The sequence below is a fragment of the Parus major genome, chromosome Z (assembly GCF_001522545.3).
Source record: "Parus major isolate Abel chromosome Z, Parus_major1.1, whole genome shotgun sequence".
Taxonomy (NCBI): Eukaryota; Metazoa; Chordata; class Aves; order Passeriformes; family Paridae; genus Parus; species Parus major.
Window position 1 is genome coordinate 33,010,374 of NC_031799.1, and position 23,173 is coordinate 33,033,546.

A 23,173-nucleotide genomic window follows, 5' to 3' on the forward strand; every position below is an offset into this window, starting at 1 on the left:
GTTCCTGCCTGCAAGGTACAACATGCTTTCAGATTTAGGAAAATCATTCTGGATTTACTCCAGTTACTTGACTTATAGAAGGAATATCCATCCCCCAAACAGCTTTCATGGTCATTACCTGCCAATTGACAAAATTTACGAACAGATCATTTTTCATTCAATTTCTTCTTTTTTCAGGTCTTTAATTTCATATTTCTGTTACAGCTTCCACATTTTATTATCCACCTCCCTCACTTCCTTGCATGCTGCTATAAAAAGAAGCATTCTTCCTTCTTCAGAGCTGAGAAGCTCTATTCAGAACTTGAATATGACTAATGGAAAGCAATGGTTTTTTTTAAAATAACTGAATGAAGAAAGGTTTGGAAAGGAATTTCAGCATGTGTCCTTACATTTGTTTTAATGTACCTCCATGTGCTTCATAGACAATTTTTTGCTAATTCTGTAGAACAGTAAAAATTTGCTTTCTGTAGCATTCTGTTTACTAAGAATAAAAATGTAGTTTATCCAGATCAAAATATTCACTTATTCACTTATATTCACTTACGACTAGCAGCAAGTATGAAGAAGGAAATTATTTGGTAGATCTACAAAACCCAGGAGAGTTAAATCAGCCTGAGGTGAAATTAGCCTACCTCTAAGTAAGAGGATTTTTTTTAAAAAACAGGTACCAGGACTGGAAATAGAACTACTTTTATTTCATCTTTCCTGGTACATAAAATTTAAAAAAATACATCTCATCACTTTGATGGTTACTTTATCTCATATGCCATTAGGACTTTCTCTTCATTACCTTTGTCCTGGCAGTCAGAGAGGTATGTGGACTGAAAGAGGGCATAGATTTACTGAGAAAGGAACACATGATGGGGATCATTTAATATAACTGAGAGAAAAAATGGACCATTTCAACCAGTACCATGTCACTTAATATTTTTTAGTAGCACGTGCACCTCACCATAGCCAAACACCATCTATTGGACTTTTCAACATGGAGCTAGAACAAAGAGCACCACACATATTAGAATTTGCACTAGGGGATCTCTAAAATTCTCATATGCACTATTGAACAGCAGCTTGTTAATGAACAGCTCAACTCATTTTTCTCTATTGCCTGACAATAGAGAGAACCCCATATAAATAAGACTGGGAATCTTCAGTGCCAGTGAACAGCCCAAGTGTGGTCTAGGACAGAAGAATGCTTCAGGCCCATTTCTGTCAATGGGCAAATTCAAAGTTATTCTGAAAATGTATGTATGTATTAAAATAAATTAATCATGGTAATGATCAGTTATTTTCTGAAGTGTTGTTAAGAATATAGGAATGGAGGGGGAATGTTGTGGACTTTCACTGAACAATAGCAGAAATAAATTAAAACTGAATTTTAGTAAATTCAGCAAACCCCTGAGGAATGGCTTCAAGTATTTTGGGACTGTATAGGAATGAATAGTACAGATCTTCACAGGCCATTAAGTTAACATAAGCCATAAAGTCAAGATTCCTACTGAAGTTTCATAATAATGACCAGACATTGCTTGTAGTAAGCCACGCTTGTATTATTGCCTATTAATTGTCAATTAGTTACAGCATAATGTGACAAGTATGCTTTTACTCCAGATCAAGCTGCCAGCTTCTTTCATGTTATTTTCCTCATTACAACTGATGAAGAAATAAGAGAAGAATTACAATGCAAAAAGACAAGCTAGGTACAATTGCCATGTCTGCTTCATGCTGGGCTGAAATTTCTCAGTGGACTGTCTTGCATCATATAAGGTATTTGCATGCCCCTGGAGCGTCATTTACTCTTTATTCCTTTATGTAAATTGATGCAGTTACTTGGTTTGTGAGCAGCATGGTGTTAGTTTTTACAGCTGATTGCAGAGTTAAAGAGTGCTATGTTTAGAAATACATTATCTCAACAGAAATATTCTGAAGCTATGTCCTCAGCTAAAATACCTACATGAAGGAGAAGGGGCCAGGAAAAGCCAGCCCTTTATGACAATGTGTAGGGCAGGGTCAATTTTGTTGTAGGAAAGATCTCAGTTGGGGCTATTTATATTAGCATTCAGCTTTTGTTGAACACCTCCCTCATAAAATTGGCTTATCTCTGCATATTAACAAAACTTTTTGTTTCTCTGTGCTCCTCATTAAGAGAGAAGCAACTGATTATGCCTGTGAGTAGTATTATTGCTATTCAGTTCCCACCTCTCCTATTAAGTATTCCCAGGCCACTAGGTCTGTGCTTAAGCAACATTACTATAAATTTTCCAGGGGAAAGACTATGGCACAAACAGACTCCTGGAGAGAAAAAATAGCTAATGCCTAGGCTTTCACAGAGCGTCCTGCAGCTCCTTCCATATTCAGGGGACGTCACCAGCTGCTGAAAACATGTTTGTCTTGGCGTCTGGAAAGAATCTGCAAAGCAAGTGCCATGGCACCATTTGGCACAGGTAGTGCTGGGAAATAATGTTATACTAAGATAAATCAATAGATTGACTGTACTGAACAGATCTGGTAAAAAATTTAGAACAACTTACTCAGCTATTTGTGCAACCTGCTGATGAAACAGAATGTTAAAAATGTTCATAGAACAGGTTTAGCAGCTTAGTCTTTCTTGTCTGCCTCCTGCATAATAACCAGATTTCAACTTCAGTGTGTCTTCTTTCCCAATCACAAAATAAGGCATTAATTTTTCCTACATGAGCTTTCACAATGACTCTCCATGTACCACCTACATGCTGTTTTGAACACACACTGTCCAGTGTCCATGGTAGGCTTAAAGAGATCAGGCAAAACCCCACACAAATTCAGTTTTCATTCTCTTAAGACCCTGACAAACATTACTGCAGCACATGACTGCACTGGCTCTCTTAGAGCCCTGCTGAGCTCTGCTCCACTGAGGAGTACAGAGACGTCCCCTGTGGACAATCTTCATGTCACCCATGTGTAGTTAGCTATTGGTGTGGTGAGGGGACAGAAGGGTGCTTCAATGTGCCTGTGAGAAATTGAGAGCCCTTAAATTCTCTGATGTCTTACAGGATTACACTAAATAACTGCGAAAAGGCATGACAGGGAACACATGTCAATGAGGCAATGTTTTCTAGTTGTAGAAAGTATTGGGAAAGCAATATGAAAATGAAAGTGTGCATTTTTACCCAAAATTAAAAAAAAATAGATAGGAATTTTTTTATACTTACAAAAATTATTTTTAAAAGTTATGGTTATCCAGTCTACCAGGTAATAGACAAAAATATACCATTAATGAGACCAATAAAAGATAAAGTGTTTCCCCATCCCCTTATTTCAAGGGTAATAATTATTTAGATAATCTTTAAAAAATGTTGAAAATAACTTGCGAGAGGTAAGGAGGGAACAAGGTGAGGAGCAGTTATTTCCTTTCTCTAAACACATTGCCATGCAAAGAACAGAGCTCCAAAATTTCCAGATGGGTTTTCCCTGTGGTGGAAAGAGTCTGTGTGTGTTTGACATTCCTCCTGAGTCAGCTCACCAGTAAACCAGTCCTTTGCAGAGAAGGGCGCAGGAGTAGAGTTCTGTAGCTTCTGCTACAGTGGCATCCAGGACAGTGAATGAACTCATGTAAAATTTCTGTTGTGGCGAGTCCTTCATTCTCTTGAGAAAACACACAGCTTTGCAGCATAACTATGCTGCCTGTAGATATATGTCTCTTTATATAGTCATTTACTTAACACAATGGAAGCTTAAGACTCCCTAAATTTCAGCTTATTGATACATCAAATGCATGTTTTTCTTGTGCTTATAAGCAGAAAAGTAGTCTGCCAAGGGTACAAGAGCTCACATGATGCTCTTCCTGATGTGAAAGCAGAATGAAGTAACTGAGAAGCTGACCAGTTATATTGACCATATTAAACTGACCATATTCTGTTCATCTGGGATTGCCCCTGTCCCCTGTCACGCTACTGATTTCATAATGGAAGCCTACTATATCCAAAAACAAATGTTCAAAGGAAAGGAAAAATGTCAAAGCCACCATATTAAAAAAATGTTCAAAGGAAAGGAAAAATGTCAAAACCACCACACTGAATGAATGCCAATGCACAGAGTTATATACATGCAACACCGGCTTATTCAGAATTTCTTCCGTCTCAGTGTGGTGGCCCCATGGTACTGATGAGGCCTCTGTGCAGTTGCATATGCTCTACTTCACTGACTGAGATTTTCTGTGTCTGTGTTATTAATGGTAAGTTGTTGGTAAATGTTTAAATCATGACACATGGAGATAATACAGAACAGTACCCTCTGTGGTATTATAAATCTCTAAAACTGATTTTTAAACTAGTTAAGATGTAGTCTAGGGTTGCTTGTTCAGGCTTAATTTGACTTATCAGCTATGATACCATTTGTACTTGAAGAGAAACAGCTGCATTTTCAGCTACTAAAGCTGACTTGAGGACTTTATATAAGAGACCAGTTGAATCAACACAGATACAGTCTCTTTCATATTCATTAACTGTCCCAGCTGAAAAACGTTCCAAAGCAAATAAATGAAGCAAACCCAAGCAATAATAGAAGTATTACATTTCAGTGAATGGAAAATTTTCTATTTCTGAAACCAGTGAGACCCTTCCCCATCCAAGTGACAGAGAACTTTTTATCCTCTAATGCAAGAGACTAATGGGCTCCTAAAGGTCTTCTGAAGAGCAACACTACTCCCTGTTTTTTGAAGTTACGTACCACTACCCCTCAGAGAGGGCAGTAAAAATCCAAGCCAATAAGAGGCATTTTTTCCTGCTGCTGTCTTGATTTTTTGCCCACTGGAAGCTGGGAGCCACCAAGCTGGAGTCTCATATATGCCAGAGGCAGACTATTCCACTCCCTTACTACTGGGGACAATGAATCCTAGGGGATGATTTGCAGGATCTCATGGAGAACTGCATCTGAGGGAGACAAAAAAGGACCGGACTTTGCATGTTCTGGATGCTGGTAGTATGATCACCCTGGAGAATCTTTTTTTCTAAGCAAGAGACTCATCACAAGCTTAAATTAAGAAGTAATAAATCAATTAATGTTATTGTTGTCTCCAGCCTAGTGCACATTACCCAAAACTAAGCATTATATCAAAAGGAGAAGTGCAAAATTATACTTGGGCACTCTTTATTACTGTACTTCAATCTCATTATTACTAGTTTTGCCTGTGCTGAAGGGAGATGAGGGAGACGAATAGCCTTGGAACAGCAGAGGTCTCTGGGCAAAGCGCTGCATGTAGCCAGCCAACAGCTTCTCAAAGCTTTTTATGTGGCACTGACATCAGGCACAAGACACCTGAATCCATCTTTCCATAAAAGATGCTGAAATAATATAAACCTTCCATAGGCATTTTCCAAACCTGGACAATGCTCCAGTACTGCCATCTGTATCAGTCCCCCTAACCACAGGACAGAACCTAAACAAAGTGTGTGAGGAACACTTTTGTGTTCCTTCTAAATACACATTTCATCAAACATTGAACAAAATAGTCACACAGCCAAATCTACTTCCCCCAAAAAGCTTCAGAGAATGAACACATCCAATTCCCAAACAAATTAAAATTTTTAGTAATATTTTGTATATTTCATTATGCAGAAGAGAAATCCTAAGTAGGATGGCAGGATGGTGCCCCAAACAGCAGGTGTGTTGGCAGGTTGGAGATCTCAGAGAGTATAGTTTTCACTTCCACACAGGGCCCAGCAGGAATTATATGAAGCATACTAGCAAAGCCAAATGACGTCTTTACTGAGCATTTTAATTCAGTATTCTCATTTTAATGAGGCACAGGGGACAAACCTGACATGTTATTCAGTTTACAATGCAAGATACAATAGAAGACAGATACTTAGCCTTTAAATGCAGATAAGCAGTAGAGAACAGCATGCAAATAGCTGGAAATCCAAGATTTCTAATAAAGAAAAATAAACAGTCATTCTGCATGTATTGTATCTGTTTCACATAACACACAGCAGAGCATTATAAAGGAAATTGGAATAATCAATTGTACCTTTAATTATACAAGCAATGTGAGACAGAAATCTGCTTTCCTTTGTGATAGTTCAATAGTGTGAGCTGGCTTGTGAGCTATTGAGAATCTTGTGGGCTGCTAATAAGTCAGGTAGAAACTGTTTTCCAGTAACATCTGTGGCAGTTCCTAAATAGAAAATAAACAGGGGTGAATTTAAGCAGGTGGTTGGGAGAAAAAACAGTGGTTACAGTATCTGGATTTGAACAGAAAAGGAATTCTTCCAATCTTTTGACTAAAGCATTTTTAAATCTCTGTTACTATGTAATTACAGAGCAAATGTAACCAAGCCAAATGAAGAGAAATTCCAATGGCTTACTGGACAACTATTTCTCTTTTCTGCTAACTTTTGGAACAGCAGAAGTGACATCTCACTCCATTGCTGTCAGATCTGAGATGACACAAGTCATCATCTCAGCAGGAAATTCACCATGGGCAGTTGAGAACTCCTATAAATACCTAAATACCTAAAAAGCCAGTATCGTATGTTGGCCCCTTCAGTAATAAGACAAATCCACTCTGGGTAAAATGGACAGGAAGAAAATATAAGTGTAAAGAAAAGACTGCAAGAAAATTATTTTATTCTGTGGCACTTAGAGTCACCATGACATGAAATGGATTCTCAAGGTTAAACCTTGATATTCTAGTGATGCCTCAAGTTTCAGCTTTCTTATTTTTTTAGATTCTGTACTGCTTTAGTGTGTAACACTGTTCTTCATATAAAGTGTTATTCAGTTCTCTTCACAGGGTAGTTAGACAACATAATCCTTTTCCAGCTTGAGATCCAAGGACACTATTGCATCTTTAGGCTCAAGAAGTATAAACAACAGTGAATTGAGGAAAGAAAATCTGGGATGATGGGACTTCATAACCTGAAGGTGTGATTGGACAATTAACCCCAGTATGTAAATGGACCAAAACTTATAAAACTGCGAAGACTCATGACCCGTTGTCCATCTTGCGTCCATCTGGGGTCCGTCTTGGGCAGAGCCCTGGCCAGGCTCTTGTACTGGCAAGGTGTATCCTTGGAAAGGCCTTTTAATAAATACCTACTTTATTCTTCTGACTCTGTCCAGCCTCTGTTCCTGGTCAGCCTCCCTAGGCGCCAGTTCAGACACCAATGTCCATAGGAGTCAGTACATCGGGCAGAATAGTAATAATTACCAAAGTGATGTTGATGTAGAAGGACACGCAGGGTTCTTCCTTGTCTGCTGACAGGCAAAGGATGTCCCTTCATCACTGTTTGATCACCCATCAGAAAGTTATCATCAATGAATTGATGATGTGATCATCAATGAAAAGAAGTTTCATGTCAGAAAATGATCATCAGTGAATGACATCTGGAATCAGTGAATTCCAGAGACTTCACGGGTTGCTTGTGTCCTGTTGGGCCATCTCTCCAGCAGTTTCCAGGGTGGCTGAAGTCCTCCAAGAGGATCAGGAACTGTGAGTGTGAAGCTTCTTGCAGGTGTTTCTGAAGGCCTCCTCTACTTACACTTCCTGATTAGGTGATCTGCAGCAGACACCCATCACAACACAGCTAAGATGCTGGTGTGCTCACTGACCTTCCATCACAAGCTCTCAACTGGCTCACTGTCCACATGCTGCCCATCTGCCAAGGCAGACTTCCATTTTTTCCTGCCACTCTCTCACAGAAGGGGTTCAAACAAACTCCTTATCATCATTCATGGCTTGTCCCTCAAAAACCTGTATTTACCCATGGCAATGGTCTTGTCATGTGGACTATCCCACCCCAGCTCTCTGATCCCTGTAAAACCATAAACCTGCAGAGGCAGATAGACCTCTAATTCCACTGTGTTCCCCAGCCTGTGGATAGACACTCCTGACAAGCAGTCTGTCAGACTGTAAAGGATGTGGTAGCTTCGCCTTGCCATGGTGTTTAGTCTGAATATGGTGCTATGCTGTTCAGACTGAAAGCCCTAACATGCAAAAGCCTTGCTGATACAACACAGGCTGTAAAGAGTCATTCAAATCAGATTATTCACATTTTCCATTTCACTAATGGAATATTACCATGGACCTCTAGCAAACAGAAGTATATATGCACACACCTATAAAAACAACACAAAAAATTCACATACTAGCAAGAAATGCCAATTCATAATAATGACAGGCAGCACACTAACAAAGAGCTAAGTTAGCTGCCTCTAGTAAGATTCAGTATGTCTGCCTGAACAATAAATTACTGCTGCTTTAGTGGGTGTTTGTGAGAAATGCAATGCCATTTACTCCCCACTTGTAATAATTTTGGGTATTTGTTATGGTTTCAAGTTATGAGAATGGCTGCTCTGAAATAACCAGCTGATGTATTTTACAAATCCCCAGTGAAACTAATGGTGCACACAAGAAATAAATCTCCTTTTGTATTTGGATGGGGAATAATTTAATTTGGTTTGTTCTTTCGCTTTCTTCAGGATGGCTGAACACCTGCATACCTACAGAAACTAGTGAAAGAATTCCCTATTTTGCATTGCTTACACATGCAGCTTTTGCTTTATCTATTAGACTTCCTTTTTTCTCAATCCATGAGCTTTCCTATGCTCTTCCCCGATAGATGTCAGAGGAGGGAGCAGATTGCTGTATGGGGCTCAGCTCTCTGCTGGAGTTGGCAGAGACAGACATGACAAGCGTGAGAGAATCATTCCCTGGAATGGGTATTCCCCCACCTGATCCAGCCAGGTCTGATGCATCTGAACACAGTGAAGGTAATATGGTCATTAAATTGCCTGACTCCACCTTCAGTTCAGGTACATTGATGTCTGGTGATGCTATTGCTTTGCACCTGCACCTATTTCCTTTGGCAGCTTGCCAGCACACACTAGAAAATATAACAATTCAGCTACTAAATTATGTCTCTAAAAGAAACACAAAGCAATTAGAGAAGGGTCGCAAAAGACAGAGTGATAATACAGAAATGGGGTGACATCAGGCTGGTGTTCAGTCACCAGTGGGATTCCACAGGGCTCCATCCTTGGCCCAGTTCTCTTCAACATCTTAATAAATGACTTGGATACAGGACTCGAAGGAATACTAAGTTTGCTGGCAACACTAAATTGAGAGGAGCTGTTGACTCCCTTGAGGGTGGGGAGGCCCTTAAGAGAGACCTCAACAACGTAGAGAAAGGGCAAAGAGTATCTATTACAGGAAATAGAACTCAGGAGGTTTAAATATTCATGGATTGAAACAACAACATCTGCTGCTGCTCTATCTAGCCTAACGCATCTTATTAATATAACCCATCCCTTTCAAGGGCTATGTAAGTCTTAGGAACTGCAAAAAATCTAACTGCCTATCAAATATGACAGATAAAAAATCAGGAGTTGCCATGTTGCAACCAAAACATGGTTGCCCATTTCAGGAAACACTTCAATAACATATTTGTTGGTATAGCCAGTAAATAGCTTGATGAAACCACTACAAAGCTGATATAAGGAAAGGAGAAATATAAAAAGACTGAATAGTTTGCACAAAAATGAAACCTTCATAATCTCTGCTTCTAGCTGAGTACAAATGGGCATGTTAAAAGTGGGTGCATTTGTTGTATTGTAACACCTTCTGACAATTTATGACAAGAATAAAAAGATACTCTGACTGCTGTGGCTGTCAAAAAAAGCAAGAAGAGAAACACAAAATATGCTATTATATTAATTCATTATTAGTCCAATTATCTGAATGTTCTTCCACATATCTTTGGTTTTCCAGGACCATCACCAAATGAGACTAGCTACACTTAGCTAATGCAAGGACTATTTGGCTCTGAAATAACACAGTAGGAAAGATGTAGACAGAAATAGCTGTACTTGCAAGAGCAAATATATAAGAATTCTGGAAAATAAGAGATAATTAGTATAACATTACTAAGCTAAAGGACTCTGTCCCCAAAACTGCTGACACCAGCTATAATGCAACACCAGTCTGCAAGACAGTAAAAGGCACAGTTCAAACTGTAATATGTCTAGTTATTCAGAGTCCCTATAGATGGCATATTAAGATTATTGTGTTACTACTTTCTAGAAAATTTGAGGTTATTAAGTTCTTAGTGTTTTTTTATCTCATACAAGAGTGTTTGGTTCTCATGGGTATACAAAAGCAGGGAAAGACAAATTATTCAATCAAAAGCATGGAGCAAAGGATTAAGATTCCCTAAATCCTATATTCTCTGAATCAGCTTCATTCCTTTTCATGGTAAATGTAACAAAGGTTTCTCCATCATCCTTTCATTGCCTTTATCTCCTTGTCTACTAATCCAATTCTCCATTTATGGCAGTGGAAATCTTAAAGGATACTTTGTGTGAATTGCTCTTACTGCCTCAAAAGTCAAATCTTGGTGCTTACAGAAGTCCCAGCATAGACATCTAAAAAGCATCCTGTCTAGAAGACAAAAACTATTCTTTGGAAAATTCAATTATTCACTTTTTTTCAGAATATGAATTGGAAGAAAAATAACAAATAAGCATTATTGGCAATGCTTGATATACCTCACTATATAATCACCCTAATTGTATAAACATGTAGATAAAGAGGTTGGAGAATTGAAAATTGCCTTCTGAAAACATGTTCTGGAACAACTCAAAGCAACCTCCAGAAAATTTATTTTAATAAATAATTGGTCACTGGATTTCTGTCCCGTGACCAATGGCATGTTAACTTCTCACATCCTCACAAAGATATCTCCAAGGCTTGCTCCCTTCTAGATTTACATGTGGTAGATCCCGTGAGCTGGCACTATTTTCTTTACAGGAAGTCCATTCACAGAATAAAATTGATATAGCTGGCAACATGGAAATCTTTGTCTCTTTAAAATATTCCATCTCATGGAAAGGCAAGAAGGTTTTTTCTTTATTATTTTTGACAGAGGGAAGAATTCTACTGCCTTTATCTTCAGCATGATATCTGGAATAGGACTACAGCATAAATCTTCAGGGTAGTGTTGCAAAAAACATAGTCATCTCAGTTCATTTTCAGTATTTTCCATAAAAGTAACTATTTTTTTTCATCCCCTATCATCACCAGGTGTTTTCACAAACTGGGCTTCTGTATACTTCTCTGATCTTTTAATTGCTTCCTATAGTCCCTAGTACCAAAGCCCTTTCTGGTTTTGTGTCTAGTCTTTCCAGTGAATCTGTAGACTTATGACTATTATTGTCAGAAAGGCATGATAATGCCTTTCTCCTCTTTTGCCCACTCTCTGAATATTTCCTTTGTACTCAAGAACACTCAGAACTTTTTCTATCCAGATGAAATTTCCACTTCACTGAAACCTTGAAAACATGTGAAATACTTCCAAGAAATGAATGTATGTGTCTGTATTATTGAGAAAACCTTTTCTTATCGTAAATACACAGACAAAATTTCAGCATATTATTGATGCTATTTTGGTAACCAGTCAACACAGAATGACATGAACACAGTGAGATAAGAACAATATTTATTGTAGTAGTTTATATGTGTATAGAAGTTTATATGTGTATAAACTTCTCTGTTAAGCCTAGGCAATTAAGGTTTGTACAACATAAATTATTTTTCCCCAGTTTTCCATTACTTGGGATATAATGATTTAGAGAACCTGGACAAGGCTTCACCCTACTTTCAACATGATTACCTAGGTGATTGGGAGAGATTGCAGTTTAACCTCATTCTCCTTCCAGTGAGCTTATCACAAGGTTCCCAGCATCACTTGAGGCTGTTTGACTCCCAGCAGTTGGAAAGATTTTAAAGAGACAAACAATCACAAGTTATAACCTGCTTGCAACTTTCTCATATATAGTTGCACAAATTTGACAGCACAAACTTACCTATGTGGTTTATCCTGGCAGAATAGTCTTTCTGAGGGGTAGTTAAACAGCTCACGTCCCTCCATAGTCCTATGCCAATGTCCTGGAGGCTCATGGCATTGAAGGAAGACCTCTCATTACTAGAAGAGCAATAAACCATCTATTTCTCTGTACACAAAAATTAGTTGATGTGTTAAGTGGTACTGGAAGGTAAAATCAGGTAATGTTTCAAGAACAGACAAATGTCCAGATTCATGCTACTGCAAATAACTGTGCTTACCATGCCAGGGAAACTGTTTTTCTCTTTGGGAAGTTATATGACAAACCTGTCACTGAGTCTGGATTTAATCCTTCAGTCTGGACTATGGCAATAAGAAACAACAGCTTCTTACCAGCAGATGTCTGAATTTTGGCACCATTTACAGTGAACAACGCTGTGGAAATAATCCTCTCTACTTCAGTAAATATGCTACTATCTTCAAACCTGCTGCAGAGACCATTAACACTTGGATTAGGACTGTTTTGTCCTAATGCTTATTTTAACAACAGAAAAAACGACCACAGATTGCTACCTGTTCAAATGCATCCAGCTACTCAGTGATAACCTAGATAACAATCAAAAAAAAGATAAGATATCAGACTCTAATGATCATTTGATCTGCTCGTGAAGGAAAACAAGGAGTTTTCCTGGGTGATAACAGCAATATACCTGTGCTAGCACACATCAGAGATCTAGTCAGAGCAATGATGCTGTATTGCAAGCAAGCTGTTCATCACATGGGGGCTCGGCACACTGACACTTGGCACTGCAGATTTCCTACTCCCTTACACATTTTACTCTTTCTACCTGCATATTGCAGACTATGAACCAAGGCTTTGAGTTCAAAGAAAAACTTCTACTCCACAGAGAAGCAAAAAAATTCAGAGATCTATTATTTCTTTAATAAGAGCAAGTAGAGATGTTTGCTTACACATTTTTAAGAGAAAATGCAGAGCCATCACCAGAATCTGCAGAACCTACATTCAGAGTTTTGAGCAGCCTATCATGGAGGTGATATTGTGATTCATATGGATTTTCTGGACAAAAAATTCAGAAGCAAAACAATTAAAAAGAAGTAAAATTCTTTTCAGTCACATTTTTCAAGTTCTCAATAATTCCTGTTTGGATACTTTTAGAAGACAAGCTGGCATACTAGGCTAATCTTTTTGCCTTTATCTGAAATTTATGGTCCTTAGTTACCTAAATAAATGAGAAAGAGGACTCAGACAGAGAGAGTAGAAAAGAAAATGTTTGGATTTCAAAAATTATGCCTATTGATACATCTTCAAAGATTCACAAATACTTGAGATATGATGAGAGAGGAAAATCTGATTATTTTATCCTTAAAGATCTTAAACCAGAAGATTTCTTAATGCATAGCCCAATTATTCTAAACTTTAAGGTTAATTCTTTTTAAATTGGCATTGTTATTTGGGACTTGGTTATCCTCTTCAACATAATCTTTGTAGTCTCAGACTCTGTTTATTCTGTGAAGGCCAAAACTTCCATACCAACAATGAAGATGTCATCTATTGTAATGAAGTAAATGAGCACTTTTAGGCTTCTGAATCTTGGCAACTAGGCTAATCAGTCATAGCAATCCAAGGGAAAATAATCCAAGGGCAAAAATGTTTGAAAAAAACAGCACTTTCAATGAAAAAAAAAATAAAAATAGAAAAGTCAGTGCCCTCCCATGAGAACTTCAGAACTTTTCAGTAGTGTTGTTTTATGGGGAAGTCTCAAAAAGCGATGTTAGATCTATCTCTACCATGAAATTAATTTGACATTATGAATCTTACAGATTGTTTGACCTATCCATTTTGAAAAATCTCATCAAAAGAAAAGCTTTTAAAGGCTTTACATTTACCATAAATGGTACTTCCTTTGGATAGCTAACAATGAGCTTGATCAGAATGGTAGAGTTTGAATACTAGATATTCTCCTTTGCATCTAAAGCTAAACCCTCTTTTATCTTTCCAAGTAAAGCTGCTACACAATTCAGCTTTTCATGCAAGTGACGTACTCTTAAAAATTCCTCTTCATTTTTCAATGCAAGTGCCCATACTCAGTTTACCCCTAAATTTGTGCCCCAAGAGAAACTGATTGACCAAGAAAAGAAGAAAGTCTCAGCTGTCAAATTCTAACGTCCTACTCAGTGGAGTCTCTGTGGGTCTAGAGAGGGTTAAAGTCAGAAGAGCAATGGTTTAGAATTAGTGATGGTTGCAAAAGGACAACTGTGAAACCCTTTGGGGAGAATTACAGCTTAATCATAGCCCCTGCTGTGCAGCAGTGATACGGGTGAGTTCATTTCACAGCCACACAACTTCCTGTGAGATATGACGTTCCACAGCTGCACTACCCCACAGTATATCCAGCACGAGACCTCATGTAGGGAATGAAATTAATTTATGCATCTGTCACTAATCAGAACTGTATGCACATCATCTCACACCGCTTCAATTCAATTTTCAAGTGTGATTCTTTACTTAAAGGCAATCAGGATCATACCTCACCTTTCTCAGAATCAGTTTCACCTACATGTAGCAATATCATCAGAGGAATGAGTACCTCTCTTATGAGGAGAGACTTGGGATTGTGCAGCTTGGAAAAGAGAAGACTTTGGGTGACTTTATTGCAGCCTTTCAGTACCTGAAGAGAACCTACAAGACAGATGGAGAGAGACTATTTACAAAAGCATGTAGTGGCTTCAGACTGAAAGAGGATAAGTTTAGATTACATATTAGGAAGAAATTCATGACTGTAAGGGTGATGAGACACTGGAACAGGTTTCCCAGGGAAGTTGCCCATGGCACAGGGTTTGGAACAAGATCATCTTTAAGTTCCCTTCCAACTCAAGCCATTCTTTGATTCTATGATAACACACTGGAGAAGAAAGACAAGGAGAAACTTCTAGAGCCACCTCTCTTGAATCAGAGTGGTGGCCACAGTGCAGGATAGCAGGAATTTGGTTCAGAAAAACTTACGGAAAATCCAGTCCTTTCACTTTTGGTACATGGTATTTATCAAAAACAGCCTGGTGATACCATTCAGAGATCACACATGGAGGACTGCCACACTTTTCTCATAAATAGTTCTGAACTTGTGTGTTTTATAAGGTCAACAGCTATTGTAACAAGGTCATACAACCAGAGGGAGAGAAGGGCTGCAATACAGTTTTGCTGCTCTAGAAGAATCATCATACAACCAACCTCCCAGCAGTGTGTATACTTGACAATGCTGGTGTAGAGAGGTGTAGAATGCAGTGTCCAAACACAGTGGGCTACCATCCTCTGTCCTCTCTCAAGCCTGCTGTGCATCTCTGTCGAAGGAAGAAATACTGGTTACACAGAAAAAACAAAAAATCTTGCCAAAGGATGAAGAAAACTTGTACTGGTGTTTCCTGATAAACAGAAGAATAATTTTTTTAAAACCGTAAGAAACATGGCAATGAATAATAGCCAGATAGGAGCTCAAAGATATTTTCAGAAATAAAATGTTATTTGTTACCTTGTGATTTAGGGCTTTTGTGTAAGAATCCACTCCATTACATTGTCTACTAGACTCTGTTTTGCTGTGAAAAGGAATACACTTCGATGAAGACTACAGCACAATCTAGTGCACAAGTCAGCCTAAAATTGTGGGCTTGGCTCACAAATTCACGTGAGAGAAATTAATATTTTTATAAAGTTTTGTTTCAAGATATTTTCCATATCAAGACAGCATCATACACCTTGAGGAAAGAACACTACTTCAAGCTTTTGAGCAAATAAGAGTAATTTTCACATGTTTTTCTAAAGCATTCTTGAAATTCAAAAGCCCAGTTCTCAAGATAGACTATATTATATATACACTTATCTAGCCTTCTTTGCAGGTCTTTCTTCTTGGCAGGGTTGGCATTGTGACCATGTATTTCCCATATAGTTGATTAACACTGTATTTTCTCTATTAGGTTGGTATAACATATAGCAAATTTCTGAGAAAGTAAAAATTTTGCTGAGTAAGTAACACTGAGGTTTGCATCTGAACTTTCTATTCAATTTTAGAAAACAAAATTAAATCTACACTCTTTTCCATCTAAGAAAAAAACCCCAGGACCTGGGTTTCTCACTTCCACTCTCACCTCAGACCACAAACAACTTGTTCACAGCTGTCTCAGTTTGTGATGAGGCACGCATCTGCGAGCAGTCTTGGCATCTCATCTGTTCCTCCCAGAAAACATAGCTCCTGTGATACGTGTTTCTCATACTAAACCTAAAATCGTAGCTGGAAATCTACAGACACACTAGAAAGCAGCTTCTCTGCAACAGTGCTGTGAGTAAAAAGAGATAGTAGGAACAGAATGAAATTTCCACTGAGGTACTGTGGGAACTGGCAATGGTCAAATAAGAGATTTTTAGGCTTCAGACATTAGCTTGAGCCTGTGGGTACAGTAGGCAAGAATGAATATAAGTACAGAAATAATTCCTATCTTTCTTGATAAATGTTAGCATGTCTGACTGATTGCATGGTTTAAACACAGGTCTCTGTTAAGCACACAGTTCTAGTAGCAGCTAGACATTTTCACTTAAATAAGATTTAAACAGCTCTTGACCCTCCTTTCTCTTTGACCAAGCTCTGGCAGTTTTTTTGGCAAAGCTGTGAGAGCAAATGGCAAGGGTCAGTAGTCTAAATTTCACAATTACATTGTGCACCTTCCCAGAGTGCACTATATATGTAGCAGTAAAACCATGGTACTTGCATTTGTAAATAAGAAACAGATCACACTTACAGATTATTTGTGTTTGTGCAAGAATTTCTGATGCTGAAAAGATACACATGCACCTTAATTAGATGTAGCAACTGTAACTTTACCTTTACTTCTAATATATCTAGAAAATTCCAGAAATCTAAGACAAAGCAGGAAAATTTTCTATGGAAATTACTATTAATTTAAACACTTCCAATGTCAGTTCTGTTCTGCTGAATTCAACTCAAACATTATACCATATCTATCTCTCCTATAGACCAACATCTCAAAATTTGATATATATAATTTACTAATAGTTGGAAAACAGATAATGATGCTCTTGGCATTGAATTTATTTTTTTTTTAATAAAGCACCAACTTTTTTTCCTGGTAATTATAATAACTAAAAATGAGTAAGATTAAGATCCATTTATTCCAAACTTAAAATTTTGGCTTTTGGGCCTTCAGCTACATTCATAAATTCCCTTAATTTCCCAGCCTTAATGCCTTGGATCTATGTGGGGAAAGCAATAACTAATTTCTTGGACAACACAAAATCAGTGAAGTATGTTGATGTCCAAATTCAGGGCTGTAAGCAAAAATGCAGCCCAGAAAGTCCTGTGCTTGCTTTTCAGTTTCACTCTTTGTAGGCAGAGATAGCTGTAGAGATCCTGGGTTGAGCCTGTTCTTGTTTCTGCTTATGTTAAGTGGTAAAACAGAGGGTACGTGATATAGGAAAAAAGAAGAATATCTTCTATGAGCAAATCTTGATGTGATCGTTTTTCAGTCGTTCTTCATCCAGCACTTGAAACAAATTCCATCCTCCCAAATTGAAGGCCCCTTTCTCCACTTAAACTGACAGATTTTGGATATTAAGGAGGCACAAAGTTATCAGGTATTCTGCCTTTACTCTATTGTTAATCTCACTTATGTTTAGTGCTGATTTTTCATTCATATGAAATGCACAAAACGCAGATCTTTGAAAAGACAGGAACAGTGAAGTAGGGTGGCATTCATAGCTAAACACACTAAGTAATGTGATAATATTTAAAAGCTCATTTGCAAAGAGATTTCCAAAACTTTAACTTCTCTGGAAGATGGCAGCACGCATACCAAAATGCATGGAGAGAAAAAGCCAGTAGTGTTTTTAATTCCTAAGACTCTTCCACAGCTTTGTGCAGCTTTTCATCCACTCCCGTGTTTCCAGAAGTCAGTTTCTACTCCTTCACTTTATAGTATCTGTCTCAGCTGTGAGCTTATCAGCTGCTCCCATTAGGGGTGTTTTTCCAGAACTGTCTAAATCTCTGCAATTCCTCAAACACTGGCACCAAATCCATTCTCAGATACGATAAAAACTAAACACCTAGCAGGTAGATGTCACAGTGTGCCTTCTAGCTGCATGTTAGCAAGATGCAAAATACAAGCAGCTTTTAAATTTGCCACATGGCTTCTCACTTTCCTTTTCTTATTCCTTTTTCTTATCTTGCAGTAAAGTTTGATTCAGCAAAGCACTGAAATTTGTGATTGACTTTACGATGTGGTTGTAATCTTCACCCAAGAAGACTCCTCCCTTCCACGAACACACGTGTGTGTGAGGACAAAGCAAAATACATTTTGCTGAATTGGGACCTTGCATTGTAAGTTTTCTGGGGAGACACCACTCCTTCTGTGCATTTCCAAAGTAATTGTCACCAAGACTGAAGACTGTATGGACACTTGAAGGTGCTCCTCAGTGAACAACAGTCACAGGGATGGCAGCTACCAAACTTCACAGTTTGGCTGACACATAGAACTAGGTGAGAATCCAATGATTCTCAATGCAAAAAAGAGATTTTCTGGGAAGCCATAAAGAATAATATGGCACATTTAAATATATATTGCTATATGGTAGAGAGAAGGTCTCCTAAAGTCTACCATGTTTTCAGCACCAGAGGTACTATTGTCCCAGCTGATTGCAAGCATCTGGAAATTCATGTCTAGGGAATAATAGACATTGCAACCTGGAGTACATAGTTGGATTTGAAAATTTGCTTCCAAAGAAAGGCAAGGGTCACATTTTCAAGATCAACAACACCTTGTCAATTTCTTGAAAATATCTATATGCACTACCAAGAGCCCAGAGTCTTTTGTCCAGAGTCTTCTGTACAGAAGGATAGATGAGTCCAGTAGAGATGGTGGTTTTACCTCGCTATTGGCAGACTCCTTATCATTGTGACTGTCTGCAGAGACTATGCAAGTACATAAAAGTGAGATGGCCAGTAAAATTTGCCAAATGAGGCAAGAGTTCCTGAATTATCAGTGTCAGTGTACCCTTCTTAGCTCCCACTAAGCTAGTGGATTTGTATATGTTTGCCACTGTGAGCAAAAGCTGTTTGTTTTTTAAGACCATCATTACACGTTTTTGAGGCGGCATGGTCCACATGTTTCCCATCCAAGGTACAAATACATAGATGGTACCAGATGTTGTCCATTGGACAGAAAGAAGATAAGCTCCAAGTTGACAGCTGTAGCTGATGAGGTCATCAATACAGTTTAGAGATGGAAAGAGTTTAGTGGAAAAAAACATGTCACTTTTTCTTTTTCTCTTGTTTGAAGTCACTGAGCTTCAGGGTTCAGGGGAATTGTTGCTTTGACTTTATTCTTCTGTAGACGGGTGGCTGCCTGCCAGTGGCAGCTGCATATGGGATCATTTGCATTGCATGAGGAGTCTCTTGTTTAAAGGGAAGCTCTTCCTTCCCTTAGATCATCTGCTTCTTTAGAGTCAGGGCCACTGTTTCACACAGATTGTATTCTTCCTTTAATCTTTTCTCTCTACTTACTCTGTACTCGTTAACAAGTATCCAAAGCCAGGTTTAGCAGACTCATCTGGGAAAGCTGAAAAAGGCAGTCAGTGGACAAAGAGGGAATTATTTTATATTCCTGTGGTTACATACTTCTATGAGAGGATTTTTGCAGTGGACATATGCTGTCTTACATCATCATGCTACAAGCAGCAGTCTAAAAAACTGTTATTTTTTGCACACAGAATGGATATTTAACCTGTCTTGGGATCAGTGTTCTGTGTTTGCACCTCATGTAGACAGTGGGGTACCCCTCCCGGAGCCCCACATCAAACAACTGAGCGCCTTTCATCTCCAGGAGCAATGCAACTCATTTCTTTTGCACCTGACAAGTCAGGGACAATCAACTATTTTAATGGGTTTTGTGGGGGAAGTCAAGAGTGAGGGATAGAGAGAAAAGTTCCCCTAGAATGATATTATAAAAGCTGTGACTAACATATTAGCAATTTGGCTTCATACCCTGCGCACAGGAGAGTGCCTAAGAGTAAAGTAAGATTAAGTGACTGTGATATAGTTCAGGCGCTCAAGTCCAAACTTGCTGGATTGTTGCCTTTTCAGATCTAAGGCATATACTGTAAAGAGATCTTTCCATACTTCAGGATATAAGTTGTCTTTTTATCCCCTCTTACTTCCCTCCCAGGACTTTCAGTATGCAGGAGTAGGTGCATTCCTGTCATCTGAGACAGGTTTAAGGTTTGTTGCGCATGGCCTTTTTGGTTAAAGACAGACAGTAAGACCCACCCACAAGTAAGGGCTGTCTCTGAATTCTGGTCAAGTAAAGTAATTTTGTCTTCAAAAGGTAAGAATCTCATAAACTATAATAAAAGCCACAAGTGGAAATACCTAATTAAAGTGGCAATAGCATTTTAATACATGCCATCTCATAAAGGAGAGCAGACATGGTTTTAAAAAGATCTTTCTTAATGTAATCAGCTAAGCTGATGAGAAAAAAAAAAAGGGAAGAAATAGACCCTTTAAAAGTCTTGTTAACCTCCTCTCTGTTTTAAAGTCTTTTTCACCCTCTCAAAAGTAAGGAAGAAAAAGAAACAAGGAGAACAAGCAAGAGAACATGCTAGACAGTTTGTGAGTTCACTGTGTCTTTGCTAGATATACACACATCAGTGACTGACTAGAAAGGGGAAAAGGGAAAAAAAAAAAAAAAGCACAAAAACCACAAAAACAGCAAGAGGAAGCATGTCCAGGCGCCTAATCTTTGGGAAGCTAGCCAAATTTCATCTATAGCCAGACAAGTCAGATTTGCCAGCTGAGACTCTCTCTGTGTCTGTAGACTGGTGCAGACATGGTGAGTCAGGGAGTCACAGTGAATTACTGTGGAATACCAGGAAGCACAAAGTGCTGTTAGCAATGGTTGCAACCCAAACAATATCTAAGGTCTACTTTTTGATTGTAATTCGTTCTAAAAGCAGTTCAAGCAATTCCTAAGTATAACAGAAAGAAAGGCGGGTCTGATTATTGTTTGTTTTGTAAGAGATTTTTTTGTTTTTGTTAACACAGTTAAACCCCTAGTGCATAGTAACTATAGATTCCACTTGGTTCGTTTCCTTTGAAGTCAGTTTGCTTTTGTTCTTTACCTAACTTGATGCAATTTTCTACAATCTAATCTGTATGCAGCCCTGGTTAGAGCCTGCCACCCAGAATTCTGTATGTGAATTTACCATCAGGGAGAATTAATTTACAGTAGAAATAGAGGTGGATCTTGTGGTGGGAAAATTTGGTATAGAGAGAAAGAGAAAGAGCAAGAGAGAAAGAGAGAGAAAGAAAGAGAGAAAGAAAGAGAAAGAAAGAGAGAAAGAGAGAAAAAGAGAGAGAGAGAAAGAGAGAGAGAAAGAGAGAGAGAGAAAGAAAGAGAAAGAGAGAGAGAAAGAGAGAAAGAGAGAAAGAGAGAAAGAGAGANAGAGAGAAAGAGAGAAAGAGAGAAAGAGAGAAAGAGAGAAAGAAAGAAAGAGAGAAAGAGAGAAAGTTTTTTTCTGCAAAAAACCCTGAAATACTCAGGGACTCAGAAAAGCAGAACAACAAATTATAGGCTCTGTCTAGCAAGTAGAAAAAAAAGTGACTTAGAATTCTGTCTGCATTACAGAGTTAGCAAGACTTCCATTCCTTTTGCTTTGTTGTCACTTTTTTCTATTATCTACCATTCATAATTTGGATTCAAAATGAATTCAGTAGAAAGATTTTTGAGTGTACCAGCTACTGTTCCTATACTGAGGCCACTTACGGGATTTTGCCAAAATGTTGCAAAAAATGAAAACCTTTTAAAAAATTACTTCCAGGATGAACACTGTGGATTTTGTTTTGAAATCACCTAAAAGAATCACATTTGGCCTTATAAAAAAGGCTGAGCTTTTTTATAATATAAATACTAACAACAGCCAGAATTACAATGAGTGGAAAATATTTTGGAAGGGCTATTAAAACTCATACTTTAGGGCTCAAGCCAATATTTATTATGGGCCAAATTGAGACTTAATACAGTGGCAGAGAAGGAACAGGAAAGCTTAATCCACATCTGCTTGCTGTTATTTTCCACCACTGTCTTTGAATGGTCTCATCAATCTGAGACAGAGGAGTCTGGAATAGGCAGACCTGAAGTCTGATCTATTCAGACAATGCCTGTGTTTTATTAGGTTTATTTTGTTTAGCAGCAGCACTGTTTCTGGCATTGCACTGTTTCCAAATACAGAGAGCCCTGACTAAGCTGAATCATCATGAGATTGAACTGATGCTGATGGGAAAGCACAGCACTCTGCAAAGCTCATCATTTCTCATGAGACCGTGCCATGAAAGCTTCTGCCCTCAGCTAGCCCAGTGCTCAGTATTCACATGGACTTCTCACAGCTCCTCTGAGTGAGAACCATCTTTCCTGAGAAAGAGGCCCTTGAGAACACCCCACCCTTCTTGCTGAGCCTGGCAGTTCATCCCTGCCAGCAGAGATGCTATGCAATTTCAGTGCTGGTTGCTGTATTTCCCCACACATAGGTGAAGAATCTCCCAAGTATTTAAATGGTGGTAAGGTTTCTGCCCCCTAGTATGACCATGCAGAGACCTTCTCTGTAACTCACACCTTTCCCCAACATCTCAGGCTCATGAGACCTGCCTGTGAACAGCCCAGCTGACCAGCTGGCTCTCCTCAGCCTGCACCACTCATGGTGGCTGTGGTCCACATGCAGCCACAGCTCATGTCCAGCCTTATTGAGCCTTCCATATAGTTCACTGAGCTCTCATAATCAGCCCATTGCACCCGCTGCTCATGTCTGGAAAATATGGCTGAAAAAGAGAGTACAAACTGTGAAGCAGATTCATTGCATCTGAGCCTTGAATAGCCATTTACCAGCCAAAAACTACTGACTGGAGAAGCAATGCTCTCCACAGATACCATCTCCTGGTGGGCATCTGTCCCCAGAAATTCACCCAGAAATTGGAAAGCTGGTTGGAGCTAAGCTCTTGGACTTCAGGATGAAGTGTGTTGGCTGAGGGTTCAACCATGCCTTTCTAATTCAGAGATTCAAACAGGAGATGGTCGTGGTCCTCCTTCTGCTTGGCCTCGGTGTTCTCTGTTTAAGGCCTGTCTTAAGGTCTGGTTTTGTCTCAGTTCTTTTTGCTCTAAAGACAGCAACAGAGCCAGAGATATTTCCTTCAAGTCATGAAAATGGCAGATGAAGATGGTGTTTTCAATGGTTATATTTATCTTTTAAACAGATGATGCAGAATACCATAGCATCATTTAGA